This window comes from Podarcis melisellensis, assembly GCF_964234715.1.
Source record: "Podarcis melisellensis genome assembly, chromosome: 1".
Classification (NCBI taxonomy): Eukaryota; Metazoa; Chordata; class Lepidosauria; order Squamata; family Lacertidae; genus Podarcis; species Podarcis melisellensis.
The window spans coordinates 105,739,826-105,756,859 of NC_138528.1; the positions used below are offsets into that span (position 1 = coordinate 105,739,826).

The 17,034-nt window shown below is 41.1% G+C and overlaps 1 long non-coding RNA gene across 2 annotated transcripts; it reads left to right on the plus strand.

Moving 5' to 3' along the window:
- The first annotated feature begins 212 nt into the window (after window positions 1-212).
- On the plus strand, window positions 213-14,452 carry LOC309380331. Of its 2 annotated transcripts, none has more exons than XR_014172837.1 (3): window positions 213-316; window positions 3,547-3,605; window positions 14,194-14,452. It is a non-coding gene; the product is annotated as an uncharacterized lncRNA (long non-coding RNA). The 2 variants fall into 2 exon arrangements; XR_014172838.1 differs by lacking the exon at window positions 14,194-14,452 and adding an exon at window positions 9,330-9,430.
- The last annotated feature ends 2,582 nt before the right edge of the window (window positions 14,453-17,034 follow it).

Here is a 17,034-nt window from a genome sequence, read left to right on the forward strand (position 1 = left end):
GGATAAAAACAAGTAAATAAGTAAAATAAAACAGCAAAACAATAACCTCCCCCTTAGGGGACTAAGCATGAATGAAAGGTGTTTATATTCTTTGAATACTGCCATAGGCAAACATTTTTTTAAAGCTTTAGTGTGGAAAATGTCTTCACCCAACAATATCCTTGCTCACACTAATATTTTTTTTTGTCATTCTCCTTCTGATTCACAATACAGGATTTAACGAAAGCCTCTTAATTTAGAATGCTGACATCCATCATAGCTATCTGAATAATTCACCTGGATCACGTCCCACTGGACCATCATTTGAGAACTTTTGGCAAGTTCCATTTATCATACTAAAAATACAGTTCATCTGTTTAAGATTAACTGTGAACATCCGTGTTTTGACCTGAAGGAAAGGAAGGAGATGGATCGATGCAGCAAATGAGAAATCAGTGGCACTCCAGATGTTGCTGGACTCAGCTCCCTTCATCCCTGATCATTGACCATGTGGGCTAGAACTGATGGAAATTGGAATTTAACACCAATTTCAATTCAGTTTACTGTATATAGCCAAAGGACTTAACAATGAACAGCAGAGGGGGAAACCAAGGCATTCCTCTAAAATCACACAGCATTAGTCTATAAAGTTCTACAGCATAAAAGTCTACAACATAAAAATTTACGGCATAACAATTTAAAGTTGAAATGCATTAACCTAACTGCAGCAAACTTTCTTAGCTGCCAGAACAAATTTGGCTACCAGATGTTTAATTTTATTGGGTATGAGTTCAACTATCACTTCCTGGGGGGAATTGATCTGAGAAGGCCAATAAAAGATAGGAGATATATATATATATTTCTGGACATGGTATATAAAGGGCAAATCAACAAATACTGCACGATGTTCTCAACCTGATGACATCCATAAATGCATTTTTGTGCCATATCAACATCTCTCCTATAGTAGGCATCTCTCCTATAAGTATGCTGAGGGCATCTATGTGCTGTATTTTTCGCTCCATAAGACACACCAGACCACAAGACGCACCTAGTTTTTGGAGGAGGAAAACAAGAAAAAAAAATATTCTGAATCTCAGAAGCTAGAACAGCAAGATGGATCACTGCGCAGTGAAAGCAGCAATCCCTCTTGCTGTTCTGGCTTCTGGGGTAGCTGCACAGCCTGCATTCGCTCCATAAGATGCACACACATTTTCCCTTACTTTTTAGGAGGGAAAAATTGAGTCTTATAGATCAAAAAATACAGTAATAGTGGAAAATTCAGTGTTTCAAGGTGGTGAGGCCTTAAATGGTGTCCTTAATTTGAGGGTACCAAATAGAATAATTGGCAGTGATAATGGATGCTCTGTCTTGGTTGACGTCATGGTTGAAGATCCAGTTTCTAAATTCATGTGAACTAAGGGATAAATATTTCTCCATTTGGAGATTATAAAATCTAAATTTGACACTTTTGTGCTCAACTTCCTGTCCTTAGTTTCTCTAACCAGCATTGCTTGGAGAGAATATGGTCCTCAAAGACATTTAGTCTACATCAATATCTCGGATATCAATTCTGGCTGCAATCAATGGGAAATCTAACACCATCTGGAGGACCACAGCTGTTAATCCCTGTTCCTGGATTAATGGAAAAGAGCACTGACCAGAATTCAAGGAACACTTACCATTAGACTAAGATTTTTCAAGCTGTTTTGCTTTCAGTTCACCTCCAAATGAAACTATGTGAATGCCGAGTCATCAGTAAGCACTAAGTAATCAATCCTAAGCACATTTATTTGGAAGATAGCTCCATTGATTTAAATGGAAGCTCTGTCACAATAAACCTGCCTAGTTTTGCATGTTGTCTAATGGCTGATTTTTAGAAATTCTGGCTCTAACTGCAGTAGCTAAGTAATCTGTAAACATTTGTACTTCCAGCATTCAGAAGGAGTATGCTGATACTGTTGCGTGAATCAGGAAGAACACTATCGCTGCTTTGCTTTAGGTTTGCACTAGAATATAGCAAAAATTCTCCCTCTCCCAATCTATATCATAATAATTTTGATATCTACATTTTTGTACACAATGCAAATTTTGAAGGATGGTTATGTTGTGATTTGTATATTGTTCTGGAAAGTACAAATTTTGCAAGCTCAGCTGTGAATGCAAATTGAATCACATTTCTCTCTCATCCCTATCCCTGACCATTACTGTAGTCATGCTGGTTGGGGCTGATGGGAGTTGTGGATGAAGGAAATGGATGAAGGAATTGAGGGGATGCTCGTCAAATTTGCAGGTGACAGCAAACTGGGAGGGGTAGCTAATGCTGCAGAAGACAGAATCAGGATTCGAAACGACCATAACAGCTTGGAGAACTGGGCCCAAACTAATAAAATGAATTTCAATAGGGACAAATGTAAGGTTCTGCACTTAGGCAGGAAGAACCAGCTGCACAAATATAAACTGGGGGACACCTGACTTTCCAATAGTACATGTGAAAAGTTCTAGGGGTCTTAGTAGAACAGAAGCTTAACATGTGTCAACATGTGATGCAGCAACATACAGATGCTGCATCAACAGAAGTATAGTGTCACGGTCAAGGGAAGTAATAATACCACACTCTTTTGCCTTGGTCAGATCGCACCTGGAATACTGTGTCCAGTTCAGAGCACCATAATTTAAGAAGGATGTTGACAAGCTGGAACGTGTGCAGAGGGGGGCAACTAAGATGATCAAGGGTCTGGAAACCAAGCCTTATGAGGAATGGTTGAAGGAGCTGGGTATGTTGCGCCTGGAAAAGAGGAGACTGAGAGGATATGATAGCCATCTTCAAATATATTAAAGGCTGTCACGTGGAAGAGGAACAAGTTTTTTTTTTCCCTGCTCTGGATGGCAGGACTCAAAACAATGGTTTCAAGTTACAAGAAAGGAAATTCTGACTAAACATCAGGAAGAACTTTCTGACAGTAAGAGCTGTTTGACTGTGGAATGGTCTCCCTTGGGAACCTGTGGATTCTCATTCACTGGAAGCTTTTAAGCAGGGGTTGGATGGCCATCTGTCATGGATGCTTTATTTGAGATTTCTGCCTTGCAGAGGGTTGGACTAGATGACGCTTGGTGTCCCTTTCAACTCTATGATTCTATGAGCCCAACATCATCTGTGGGGCAGCACATTGGGTACCCCTGGACTAGCATATGATAAGTATTTATGACTGTAAAAGTGAATAGTGCCTTTAAAAAGAAGTAAAAAAACACAAAACCTTTTTTCAAATATAACAAACATTTATTTCTCTACAAATATAAAAGTTGAGAGACAAAGGTTCATTTGTTTGTTTTGCTTTGTTTTTGTATCAATGGGTTTAATATTGCTTCTTGTTAGACACTACTCCCCCCCCCTTTAGTGTGCATTTTTTAAAGAAAGGAAAAAGTAAACAACTTTACCTCACGGCTTTGTTTCCAGCCTTCCCTCCGCACCTCACTTTCAATCAGAATTTTGTTTCTGCTACCCAAAAGCCTTTTTAATTATCTGCGTTTTGCAGTGTGGTTATATTTTCCTCCCTGTCTCTGCAGGTTTGAAGCGTAACATTATGGGTGGATTCAATGAACTAAAGAATGCAGTCGGAGGGGAGGTAAGAAGAGCTGTAAAACTAATTGGTGTCCAACATGTCTTGGGCTGTGTTTAATTTTCTTGAGGGGAAAAGAGGTCAGGAATGGAATGAAGTCAATGAAAACGAGTATAAGACTCACAGGAAAAGTGGAAAGTGGAAATGGCCAGCATTAGAGGGTCAATAAATATCCTAGGGACAGGAAATGAACTTTAAACAAAGTATAAAAAGTAGTATTTCTACCCACATTTGGGAGCTGTTAAAATTAGTATTAGAGGGGGGTAACTTATATCACCAGATGTTCTTTGTATGAAAGCTTTTAGCATGCTTTCCATTTATTGGAAAACACGAGTAGCCCTCAGATTTCATGCACTACACAATTAGGAAATGAATATTTCAATGCAGTGGTCAAATTGATTTAAATATTCGAGATGGCCTAAATGTTCTAGGCAAGAGTAACTTGTTTCCTGTTGTACACTAATAATCTTGTTCTTAGAAGAAACCGCTGTGCTGCAAAGGAAATGTTAATTTCCCATAAGCTTTCTTTAGTGGGGGAAATTTGTCCCTATCACCCAACAATCCAATTTATAATTGCAGGCAGACAACACACACTGCACTGGTATTTGTGCTTCCTAAGTTCAAATTCATAGTAAAGGTCTATAAAATATGACTCAGAATGGCCTAGTTTTGAGTCTCTCTTGCTCCCAAAGGCCATTTATCATTAGGAATTTCAATGCAGGGATTTTTTTGGCCAAAGCAGAACAGTAAATTGTGCGGGTGCCATCTGGTGTATGTATCTTCTTAAGCAGAAAGGACCAATTTTGTGATATGTTTCAGATTCTATTGACCTCTAAAGACTCTGGAGCCCATTTTTAAAACAGAAGAAAAATAGAGAGTTGATTTCCTTGATCCTTGGTGCATTGCAGGAAACTTTGTTCCTAGCTGACAGCTTATAAGATTCAAGAGAGGGAGGAAATTCTTTCAAACCCAGTTACAATGGTACCTCGGGTTACATACGCTTCATGTTACATACGCTTCAGGTTACAGACTCCGCTAACACAGAAATAGTACCTCGGGTTAAGAACTTTGCTTCAGGATGAGAACATAAATCGTGCTCTGGCGGTGCGGCGGCAGCAGGAGGCCCCATTAGCTAAAGTGGTGCTTCAGGTTAAGAACAGTTTCAGGTTAAGAACGGACCTCCAGAATGAATTAAGTACTTAACCCAAGGTACCACTGTATAGCAATCTGACCACATGGGTGAGCAAAACCAATGTACTAAGGACTTTCCCCAAATGAGAGGCTTTGTCTCCTAAAACATTTAAGCAAAACACTTTTCTTCCTGGCTTATTTGCACTGTCTGTGCCATTGCTATCATCCTCCTGTTACTGGAAATAAAAGATTGCTCCCCACAACAAGGCAAGTGGGCAGTATCTTTCTGAAATATGCTCCAGAGACCCTTTTCAGTTCAGCAAGACCTGGTGCAATGCACTTGTAAGCCTGTTGGGAGTAAATAGCTCTGAACTCCATTGCAAGTGTGTGTAGAATTGCAGAAATAGACTAACTGGTCAAAGTGGATGTAGTTATGTAGGTCCAGGCCCCCTCCCCACTGCATACTCTTCTACATTATGTACAGTGGTAACTCGGGTTACATACGCTTCAGATTACATACGCCTCAGGTTACAGACTCCGCTAACCCAGAAATAGTGCTTCAGGTTAAGAACTTTGCTTCAGGATGAGATCAGAAATCTTGCTCCGGCGGTGCGGCAGCAGCAGGAGACCCCATTAGCTAAAGTGGTGCTTCGGGTTAAGCACAGTTTCACGTTAAGTACAGACCTCCGGAACGAATTAAGTACTTAACCCGAGGTACCACAATAATAGGTTTTATTTTTGGTGACTCGTTCTCTTTCACAGGCTCAATAAATGTAGCTGGCTGAGGCCAGTGACAAGATGGTGGTCCTCTTCAGTCCATGTATAAAAGCTGACTGAACTGGCTGCTGAATCATATTTCAACTGGCAATGGGTCAATATCCCCCATCACACCTGAGGGAAGCAGGTGAGCTATGGGTGTTTAGGGTATTCTAGGCAGCTATTCTCACAGTTAGTGCATTTTAATGAACAGAAATATTTCAATATGTTCCAGAAAACAGTTATGGGCAGGGCTTTTTGTGAGTGATAGTAATTTACTGGTATGGAGTACCATACCCTCCAAGTGTCCTGATTTTCCAGGGACAGACCCCAAATTACAAAGTACGTCCCGGCTTCTGATTTCATCCCAGAATGTGCTGCTTTCCCCAATAGTGCTGCTTTCCCTATTTTCACTGGAGAAATTTTGGAGGGGATGGAATAGGATGTCCCTATTTTCATCAGAGAAATGTTGAAAGGGGTGAAGTACTGGCACCTCTTGTTTTGTTGCCCATGGCAGCCATTTTTGCTCTGGCACTATTGGGTTATGGGTCTGAGAAACTGGGTTAATGGGATTTACTCCAGAGCTTGTGCCTCTGGACACCCCTTCTTTCCTATGTGTCTCTGTAGATCTAGGAATTTCTCTTGTGCTTCCCAGTCTGGGTTTTTTGTTTTTTTGTTTACAGCTGATGGCATGTCTGACAAGTTTGATGCATCATTAGATATCCCAGGCAACAACATCATAGCGCATTCCTCTCTCATGCTGGCAAAGTCAGCAGCGTGACACACTTTTTATAAAGATTAACCAGTCTGCTGGCAGTAAAAACCAAGGAAACTGTTAAAAAGCACCGAGCACCCACAGAACCTAGTGACTCAAATTTCTAACAGAACTTGAAACTGAAACCCACATTTCTGGCTTTGTCTATGGGAAAGAACATTGTGGAGCGTTGTTGATTTGCCATTGGTTTATGAGTGCTCCCACAGCTGTAGGTCTGAATTAGGATACTAGCTTTATCAGAAGTGGGGAAGCTGTGACACTCCACTTGTTAATGGACTATTAAAACCTCTCACATTCCACAGGACTGCAAGATACTGATTCCTAGAGGTGGCAGCAAGCCACTTTTTGTCTTCAAAAGCTCTGTGATGTTTCCCTTATACAGAACTCTTTCATTCCACCGCCGGGTTCCCCACCCCCAGCATCAAACATCCAAATGTCATGCAAAGATACAGATGTCATTCACACAACCCCATCCTTAAATGGCTAGGTGGGACAGGAGTCTACTTTCATTCTGACATTTCTTTTACTTGCAATTTAAAATTTTGCAGGCATTTGATCCCTTTTAAAGCGAAACATCATAAAATGGACTTTAAAAATAGCTCTGCAGCCCTGCTAATATAGCAGGGAGGCGGTGGGTTGCATTGAAGTACCTGGTCTTCTAAATGTAGCCATAAAGGAACAGTCAGAAACCTCAAGAAAATCTCATTAAAACTGGAGTATTCATATAACACCTGCCAAAGCTAAAAATCAGAAACTAGAAACTTGGCAAAGTGTTCCCAGCTTGTCCCTAGGAAAAAAAACAAAGGAGAAAATACAGAACCATTGGAGAAGTATGTGTGTGTGTGTGTGTTTAAAAACCAGGTTCTCCCGTGAAAACATGAAAACTTGAGCTGTAAAAATAGAAAAGCATGCATGTTCTTCTAAACTGTACTTTTCACACATTTTTCTTAAACACATGGAATGTTGATTGAAAGGGCTTATCTCAAAAGTCAGCAGGGTAGCTGGAATGCAGATTTACAAAACCTGGCCATCTTTCAGCAAGAGTGGGTGGATTTTCAGCCCGGCACATGTTTATGTATTATAAAGTATTTGCCATGGTGACAAAGCCTTGGTGAAACATCCCATTAGCCACAGACCGGAAACCCTTGCAGATTGTTCAGATTATTCATGGCCACAGCTTGGACTGGTTGTGTGTGTGTGTGTGTGTTTCTGTATATTATTTCCAGAATAATTTTGTTCTCACAAATTCCAATTAAACAGGTTGTGACTATAGATGCAGTGGACTGTCCCTGGCCCAGTGCAACATGTGTTTTACACCTGAAGATGTGCTGAGTGCATGCGGTTTTTGAGAACAAGGGGTTGTTCCTTCATTTCTTCCCTAACACACCTTCCAAGAGACACAAAAAGATGGTTTGCATAAGCAAGTAGTGTGGTCTTAATCTATACAGATTATTACTGCAGATGACACTTTTAAAAATCACAATGGACTCTAAAATTCAGAACACATAGAACTGCATTTGTTTGTAGTAAAAAAGTTTCTAGTAAAAAAAAACATGGTCGCAAATGACTACCTATAGACCAAATTCAGTACAGTCGTACCTTTTTCCGAACAGTTTAGTTCTCGAAAGTTTTGGCTCTCGAACGCTGCAAACTCAGAAGTGACTGTTCCGGTTTGAGAACTATTTTTGGAAGCTGAACGTCCAGTGGGGCTTCCGCAACTTCCAATTGGCTACAGGAGCTTCCTGCAGCCAATCAGAAGCTGTGATTTGGTTACTGAACATTTTGGAAGTTGAACAGACTTCCGAAACTGATTCCATTTGACTTCCAAGGTACGACTGTATTACCCAATATTATGTTGTTGTTTTCATGGTTGTTGCTTTGTAAAAAAAACCCACTCATGACACATGACTTCAGGTTGAACTGAGGATCAGCAGGAGGAAAGGGATGGGGTTTTTCTCCTTGCCACCCATGCATACACTCGCCCCTGCCCCCAGCTGTGTTTCCACCTCTGGCAGGAAAGGCAAAGGATCCCTACACTCTTTACTCTCTCGAAGAGAAAAGCAGCTTCAGGTAATTTTGAATGAACAAATAGCACCAAAGAAAGGACTGTGGTTGCTATTGTTGTTCTTGTTGTTATTATTATTATTTATTAAATATACCAGTCAATTTTTTTTTGCCATGACAACTCAGAGTGACTTACAATATTTAAAGCAAGCAAACAAATGCATACATATATTAAAACCAGCATTAAAAAACCAATCTAAAAGACAAAAAAAAAACTAGATCGAAACATCCCACCTATGCAAAAAGGGTAGACAATGAAAAGCCAAAGGCCAGATTTAAAAAGAATGTTTTTTCCTGGTGCTTAATCATGAGGCCAGGCAAGCCTCCCTGGGGAGAGCATTCCCCAAGTAGGGAAGCCACAACTGAAAAGGACTGTTCTCATTTTGCCATCCTCTGGACTTCCCAGGTGAAACATTTGTTCTCTCTCACCAGCTTTTTGTTCAACATTAAGCCACCTGTGGCTGCTTTGCACTTAAAAAAACCAAACAAACACTGTGTATCTTTGGTCTGAAAGTATGAGTAGGATGTTATAATTATAATTAAAGCCCACTTAATTTTAACAACATGCAGTCATTTGTTTTATAAAAGAGCATCTAAAAACATGCTAGCATTTCTGGCATCTCTCTTGCCCAGGAAAAAAGAAAGTTGTTATTATTATTAAAGTAAAACTTCTTCATAGGGCTTCATGGCCTTCTGGCTTTCTTCCCAGATGCCCAGTTGCAGCTCTGCCCAGGAATGCTTTCAATGCTTTTAATCAGTCACACCTGAGAACCTGAATGCACTTTTCTGTCTCTAAGAGAGATCTGGTCATAGTTATTCATGTAACCCCTTGCATAGACCAGTGCAATATATGCAATGCAAGACAACCCTTGAAAACAGGAAGCTTCAGCTAGCTTTTGATGGGAGTCTGACACAAACAGAATATTGAGCCAACTCTTGCTCACCTGCTCGATTTTGCAGTTTGCTTTTGGTTCAGTACAAGTTGCTAATTGTTACTTTTCAAGCTTTTAGATGCTTGGGCTTGATGTGGATGAGCCTGTTTTCTCCCATGCAAAGCTGTCCAGTACCTAAGGTCTGCAGGAGGGAGTCGCCTTCAAGAAGAAATAATCTGACTTTTAGGGGGTAGCGCTGCAATTAAGACACATTCTCCTTGGATAGGCTCTCCAGCACATCTACCCTACAGCACTAAAACCATCTATCTGTGTAATTTTTAATATTTTACAACTTTTAGCTTGCAAATATCACATGATACCTCCTCGGCTAGTGCTTTATTATATCATTCTTACTGTGATTTAGATAATTATTTTTAAACCCGTGCCTATTTTTCCAGCTCATTTGTAATATTGTTCAGTGCCTTGGCAGGGCTGTTTGGAATTTTATTTATTAAAAAGAGACAAACGAGCATTCATTAGCACTTGGTAATTAAACTATTGACATGCAGAGGCTGCAATTAAAACTGACCCATGAAGAGATCCAGTTGAGCACAGCGAACTGGATCTTCTAAGTAAACTGTTTAGGGTAAGGCAATTCCTTTAGCCGCTCTTTTGAACTTCTAATTGGGGTGATTAAACAATGTCACAAGTAGATTACAGACATCCACACCCCAAGCCTGAGGGTGAAGTTTGATTCTAAATGGCACTAGAGTGTAACCAGAAGTGCTAATTTGTTACCTCAGGGAGAATCGTCCCAGATTAATTACTTGAGCTTTAAAGAATGCAAGCCTGAGGTGGGCCTCAGATCACTTTCTCAGACCTTATTTAAAAGCAAAGCCTTGTCCCTAGCAGTGGAAGAAGATGAAGCTTTTAGCCTTTCCTGCTCAGGACTGCATGTTAGATATTGCTTTAGTTTTAAGCAGTAGATAAGTATATGAAACAACGAGAAGAAATTGTATCTAATGCTGCATGAGCAGTGTTCTGCTTGCACAATCTAACCTCCCTCTCCGCTCTTCTCCTCATGCACCCCTCAAATCTACTCCAGAGGGTCCTCTAATCCTCTGGAGCAGATTTTGTGGGTACACAGGAGACTGTAGCAGAGAGGAGACGAGGGAGAAGTTTCATTGCATGGGCAGACGTCTGTTGCATGAGCGAAACAGAAGTGTTGGATACAAATTATTTATCTATCATCTACCTATCATCTATATATCTATCTATCTATCATCTATCATCTATCTATTTATCTATTTATTATGAAAGCACATTGAAGTGCAAGTAGATAAATAGGTACCACTCCGGTGGGAAGGTAAACAGCGTTTCCGTGCGCTGCTCTGGTTCGCCAGAAGTGGCTTAGTCATGCTGGCCACATGACCCGGAAGCTGTACGCCGGCTCCCTCGGCCAGTAAAGAGAGATGGGCACCACAACCCCAGAGTCGTCCGCGACTGGACCTAACGGTCAGAGGTCCCTTTACCTTTTACCATTGATAAACTGGGTTTAGGGTTTTCATACGTTTATTAGCCTCTTGTAAGCAAGTTGCTGAGTCTACTGTCCTACTGCCAGAATGCATTATTACAGTACACATCTCTCTATGTTTGTTACTTTCCTGCTGCGTAGTTGGGCTCCTTGAGGAGTGGCACTGAAGAAGGAAGTCAAATTTGGCGGGATTAGAAAGGAATGAAGGGTGACTAAGTGGGTGTGAATTAAAGGTAAAGGTAAAGGTACCCCTGCCCGTACGGGCCAGTCTTGACAGACTCTGGGGTTGTGCGCCCATCTCACTTAAGAGGCCAGGGGCCAGCGCTGTCCGGAGACACTTCCGGGTCACGTGGCCAGTGTGACATCGCTGCTCTGGCGAGCCAGAGCTGCACACGGAAACGCCGTTTACCTTCCCGCTGGTAAGCGGTCCCTATTTATCTACTTGCACCCGGAGGTGCTTTCGAACTGCTAGGTTGGCAGGTGCTGGGACCGAGCAGCGGGAGCGCACCCCGCAGCAGGGATTCGAACCGCCGACCTTTCGATCAGCAAGTCCTAGGCGCTGAGGCTTTAACCCACAGCGCCACCTGTGTCCCGGGTGTGAATTAGGTGATGCCAAACTAATAAGACAGACCCATTTTAACAAGAGTCAAAAGGGAATCAAAACCAGGCTCTCTTTCGCAGACAGAATATCCTTTTAAGCAAAGGTGTGTTAATAGGAAAGTTCTGTTCTTTCACAGAGAAGTTTTACAGTGTGGAACAAATTCTTATCAGGTGCTCTGCTATTTGAGCACCACTGCATCTGTTTGCTTAGATAAGATAGAATAATGAACATGGGGCAGGTGAGGTGGCCAAAGGAGCATGGAAAATACATTTTCCTTCATGAAAAGTAGGTACTGTGAGAATGAGAGAGATCTATGTATATGTACATGTGAACATATCAAAGACTTGATAAACCGAAAGCAAAACTTAACATACCTTACAAGCAGACTTATGTTCTTGGGTTTTGTGAACTGGAGACTAGGGTTGTGTCCCAGAATCGGTCAAAGCCCAGATCCTAGGCCAACATGAGCCTATTAGGAGGGATCTGGGTTTCTTCCAGTCCAGTGGAGACAGCCTCAGATTACTACAGGTCAGGTCAGGTCACCTAGGGGACACCTTTCTTGCCAAGTCTCTTTCTTCCCACCAGTGCCATGCCACTCCTCCTTCCTTGTCCTACCCTCTGAATTTGCTTCTCACAGGCTCAGATCCTGTGTGTGAGAGTTGCTGCTCCTTTGCTTCAAAGGAGCAGCATTGTGCAGGGACCTCTGGTTTTATTATTATTGATATGCTGTATACGTAATAACAGCATGAGCCCTGGAGAATCCTAGGATCCTGGCCAGAATGGCCAAATGTATTGCACATACCTTATGCAATATGTTTTGCACATCCTTTGAAGCATAATATTGGCTCTTTTTTGAGGGGCAAAGTTTCGTAGGAACCAAAGGCTTGTGTCATAAAATTAAGTATAATGGAGAGCTTTGCTTTGAAATTATTCTTGGCCTCATTGCATGGATGACCAAGAGTGTAAGAGAAGGGGATGGAGAAGCTTAGAGGTCAGATGAAGGTTAAAAACAAATAGGTCACAGCAAATTAATCCTTATCATCTGACCAGTGTGGTCAAAACATAGGCATGGCTAAAGCTGAAGGGAAATAAAAGTCTGTAACAATGTAGTGGAAGGTATAAAACAATTCATTAGTTCTTTTATGCCTGTCTTGTCTTCCCTTTCATCTTGTGTGTGCCCTTTGTAACTGAGGGAAATGGGGTGTCTCATCCTACATATATACACTAAAAGGTGAAGCTTTTTGGTGAGGTTTTCAGCACCTGATCTTTCACAGAATTTGTTCACTTATTTATTGATTTATTTCTATGCTGCCCTTCAGCAGATTTTCCAGGGCAGTTTACCAAAAGAAAGAAAGAAAGAAAGAAAGAAAGAAAGAAAGAAAGAAAGAAAGAAAGAAAGAAAGAAAGAACACCTGTATGAGGCTAGCTATGATACCATAGCTGCAAACAAATTTTGTGACATTTGTTGTGGTGTGTACATTTTCTGAACCTTAATGCACCAATGCAACTAAACTTTTGTTTTGTCATCAGATTTTTGTCCTGAACTAAAGGGTAGCCCTTTGAAAGGAAGTGTAAAATCATTCACAGCAAAAGGTAGTTGTTACTGTTATGACAAAGTTTATAAAAGATACTCATGCCTATGAGTGTCTCTATGACTGAAATCCTAAACATGCTTACTAGGAAGCAAGTCCCAAAGGAACTTACCCATTATCTCCTCCCCCTTGAAATCTCCCCCCAAATGTGTTTTGCTTGTATGCCCTAACCCTCTGGAGCATACCTGGGGTACACATAATAGCTGCAAGCAGAACGGGGAAATCCATTTCACCAATTATGTCTGTTCTGCTAGTAGACTGATATCATCGGATTTCCCCCAGTGGAACTTGCCACTGAGTAAATATGTATAGAACTGCACTGGAAAACATAAAACTAGAGGCTGAGAATGGGTGACTGGAAATTGTCTAAAGTTTTGTGTTGATACAATCTTCACACAAACAATGCCCATTCAGCACTGTACATTTGAAGCAGTATTTGAAGCACTTCAAACAGCCTTGGCTTCCCTCAAAGTATCCTGGTAACTGCAGTCTGTTAAGTGTGCTGAGGGTTGTTAGGAGACCGCCTATTCCCCTCAAAGAGAAAATTCCTCTTACCAGAGAACTATGGGAATTGTCATTTTGTGAAGGGAATGAGGCCTCCAAACAAATCTCAGCACACTTAACAAACTGCAGTTGCCAGGATTCTTTGAGGGAAGCCATGGGTGTTTGAAGTGGTATGGTACTGCATTAAATGTATAGTGCAGATGGACCACAAATGTAGAGATACCTGTCAGAACAGAGGGTTGTATCATCCCTCAGTTTAGCTCAATAAGAATTATTCTATTTTTCCTCAATGAATATGGCAGCAAAGTTCTGCCTTTAAACTCTAAACAAATTTATGCAAGGTTTATTATAAGAGGGGTTCACAAGAGCTCAGTTACAGTGCCAGGGCTCAGCTTCATGTATGATTGAATAATGAACACTTTACCTAATAATTCTGCTAACCTATATCTGCTATTGTCATTGAAGACCCTGTTTTATTCCTTTTTATTTGAAAAAGAATGATAATTCATGCATGTTACAGCATTAATTAGCATGACCCCCCTTGCGCAAACAACAAATGCTTTTCATTTTAATGTTTTAATTAGTATAAATAATGTGTGTGGTGATATGGAGAAAGATTCTGTTGGAATACATTTGGCTTTTTAAAAGAAAAGGAAAAGAATTATGCTTGAATCTGATCATACAGGGCTGATTGTGTATCTGCTCAGGTATCTCTGAGGTGTTTATTTAATGTTCCTTCTCTTTTTTACATGCAAATGAATAAAGAAAATTCAGCATCCGAGAGTGTTGAGTTGCATTTCAGTGCATTCCTGGACCTTGAATCTGATCGTACATGGCTGCAATTGAACCATGCAAATATTTAATCAGTCCCAGAACTGTCAGAGAAAAGAATTTACAGGCGAGGTTCTTATTTTATTGCCTACATTGATTTAATAGCAGTCAGGAAACCAAGAGGAATACAATAATCCAGTGTCCTTTAGACTGGTGCAATTTTGAATTCTCGTTGCATCAATAAAATACTGGTCTGCAGGTGAGGAAATCATCTCTGAGTAGCATGTGTTTTGTTTTGTTTTATTTTGTAACTGGTCATCTAGTGTGTAATGAAGCATCTATACTAAAGGACAGTGTTTTTCAATCTTCTCTCTCAAGCCAAACACGGTTTCAAGGAGGTGAAATACGAGCTATAGCAACAAGCCAGGGCCCATATCCATGACCACATTTCCCAAGCCAATCTCTCTTTTTGCCAAAATTATATCATGATGTGGGATGTAAAAAGAAAAAAGAAAAGAAAAAGGCTGGCTCTAAACTCTTACAAACCTTTCATAAACCTTTGACTTGAGCATCCATTCTGCATCGCTCAGGGGCATGTGTATAATACAGGGAAAGGATGTACTCTGCCACAATGTAGGCCAAGAGTTCTGGAGCCAGGGCAAGCTGCACTTCCAAGCTGCCATGGCTGAATGATAAGCAGTAGGATCCAGGAAGGAGCCAAGTGGCTGGGAAGTGAGAAACAGGATGAGCAGGTCAGGTGATGCAGTGGTCACCAGGAAGAAATGGTGCTTGATGCTCTCATCAGTTTATAGGTAATAGGTATAGGTAAAGGACCCCTGGATGGTTAAGTCCAGTCAAAGGTGACTATGGGGTTGTGGCACTCATCTCGCTTCAGGCTGAGGGAGCCGGTGTTTATCCACAGACAGCTTTCCGGGTCATGTGGCCAGCATGACTAAACTGCTTCTGGTGCAGTGGAACACTGTGATGGAAACCAGAGCACATGGAGACGTTGTTTACCTTCCCGCTGCAGTGGTACCTATTTATCTACTCACACTGGTGTGCTTTCAAACTGCTTGGTTGGCAAGAGCTGGGACAGAGCAACGGGAGCTCATCCTGTCGTGCGGATTCAAACTGCTGACCTTCCAATCGGCAAGCCCAAGAGGCTCAGTTGTTTAGACCACAGTGCCACCCACGTCCCTTTTATCAGTTTATGGATACACATTTGCCTCAAACAAATTTTCTTAATCCACTGCCTTTTGGGACATCTTTGGGAGAAGAAAAGGCTAAGGAGTAAACCCTATGGCCTACACAAATCCAGAGTGGAGTCTTAGACATTTAGATGACTAATAACTGAGGACTAGAGATGTATTCATGCTGCGCAAGAGATGTGAGGGAACAAAGCAATTTTAAGTGGAGTAATGGATTCCTCTTAATGGAATCTCATCCTGCAAAAGTCGGGACAACAACAACAACAGGCCTTGGCACTCTGGTTAGTAGTAACAAGGAAAACAAGGAGAAAACAAGGAAAAAACTAGTGAGGAAAAAACTAGTATACGTGCAAATATGGGTTCCATTAGGGCATGCATGGCCAAACCTGGCCCTCCAGATGTTTTGGGACTACAATTCCCATCATCCCTGACCACTGGTCCTGTTAGCTAGGGATGATGGGAGTTGTAGTCCCAAAACATCTGGAGGGCCAAGTTTAGCCATGCCTGCATTAGGGGAAGGTTATGACAGTGACATTGGCAGGAGTGAGATTAGGTGCAGCAAAATGGGTGGAGAATGGATAAGGAACCACAACTATGAGAGATACCTCTGAAGGGTGAGCCCAGTATTGGCAGAATAGTTTCATAACATATTATGACTGTGACCATTGTTACATCCATAGGTAACAACAATTTCTTTTCATGTTGGAGGAAATGACACAAGAAAAAGGGAGCACAGAACAAGGAAGGAGTTTAAATAAACACAGAAGAATGGTCTCAGGAACATTATTTCAGTCCCCAATAAGAATCATATAAGCTTCATTTGCGAGAGGCAGAAAACAGCAAGGCATGACCCACACCATTAGATAACCAATACTGAGGGGTGAGGACAGTGTCAGGGAAAGAAATAAAATTCCCAGGAGACACTTGGGTGGCAAGTCATTACTATAAAAGATAAACTTCAATTAGCCTTTAATTGTTTCCAGAAATAAATGTCTCTCAATCTTTCTTGAAACTAACCACAACTATTTTTTACATAAGATTATAACAGTTCTTTATTACCTTCTAGTTGGAAACATATTGTCTCATCAAAGTTAAAGGTTGCCACAATATGTCCCACTCAGGAATTTTTTTTCTGGTTAAAAGATTATTTCTGTGGGAAGACCCATTGCTATCAAAAGGAGCATTAGGTGTGTTTGTAAGCTAGATGGCAATTGATGGCAAAATCACATTATATCCCCTGCCTGAGCAAAGACCACCACCCCTTTTGTCCACTTCTCATGTTTTGGGGTCTCAAGTCTGTTCCCTTAGCTGGCAGATCCCTACTAAGCATAGCTAAAACAATGACTCAGCTGCTAAACAGGATCCATGGAGAACTGGATACTGAAGACAGGAATATTAATGGACATCTAACCTCTCACCGAGAATGTTATCTAAATACAGAGAAGCATTGAAAATGGCCAGTATGTAAGATACCAGCTGCTGCTACACCAGATCTGTGCTATTTAGCCTGACCTTATAAGGTTGTTGTTTCATTTTTCAACTGCTGTCTTCCGGCTAATGCTCTAGAGGAGCAATTCTGAAGTCAATGGAATGATGGTACTGCCCATAAACTGTTGAGGATTACAGT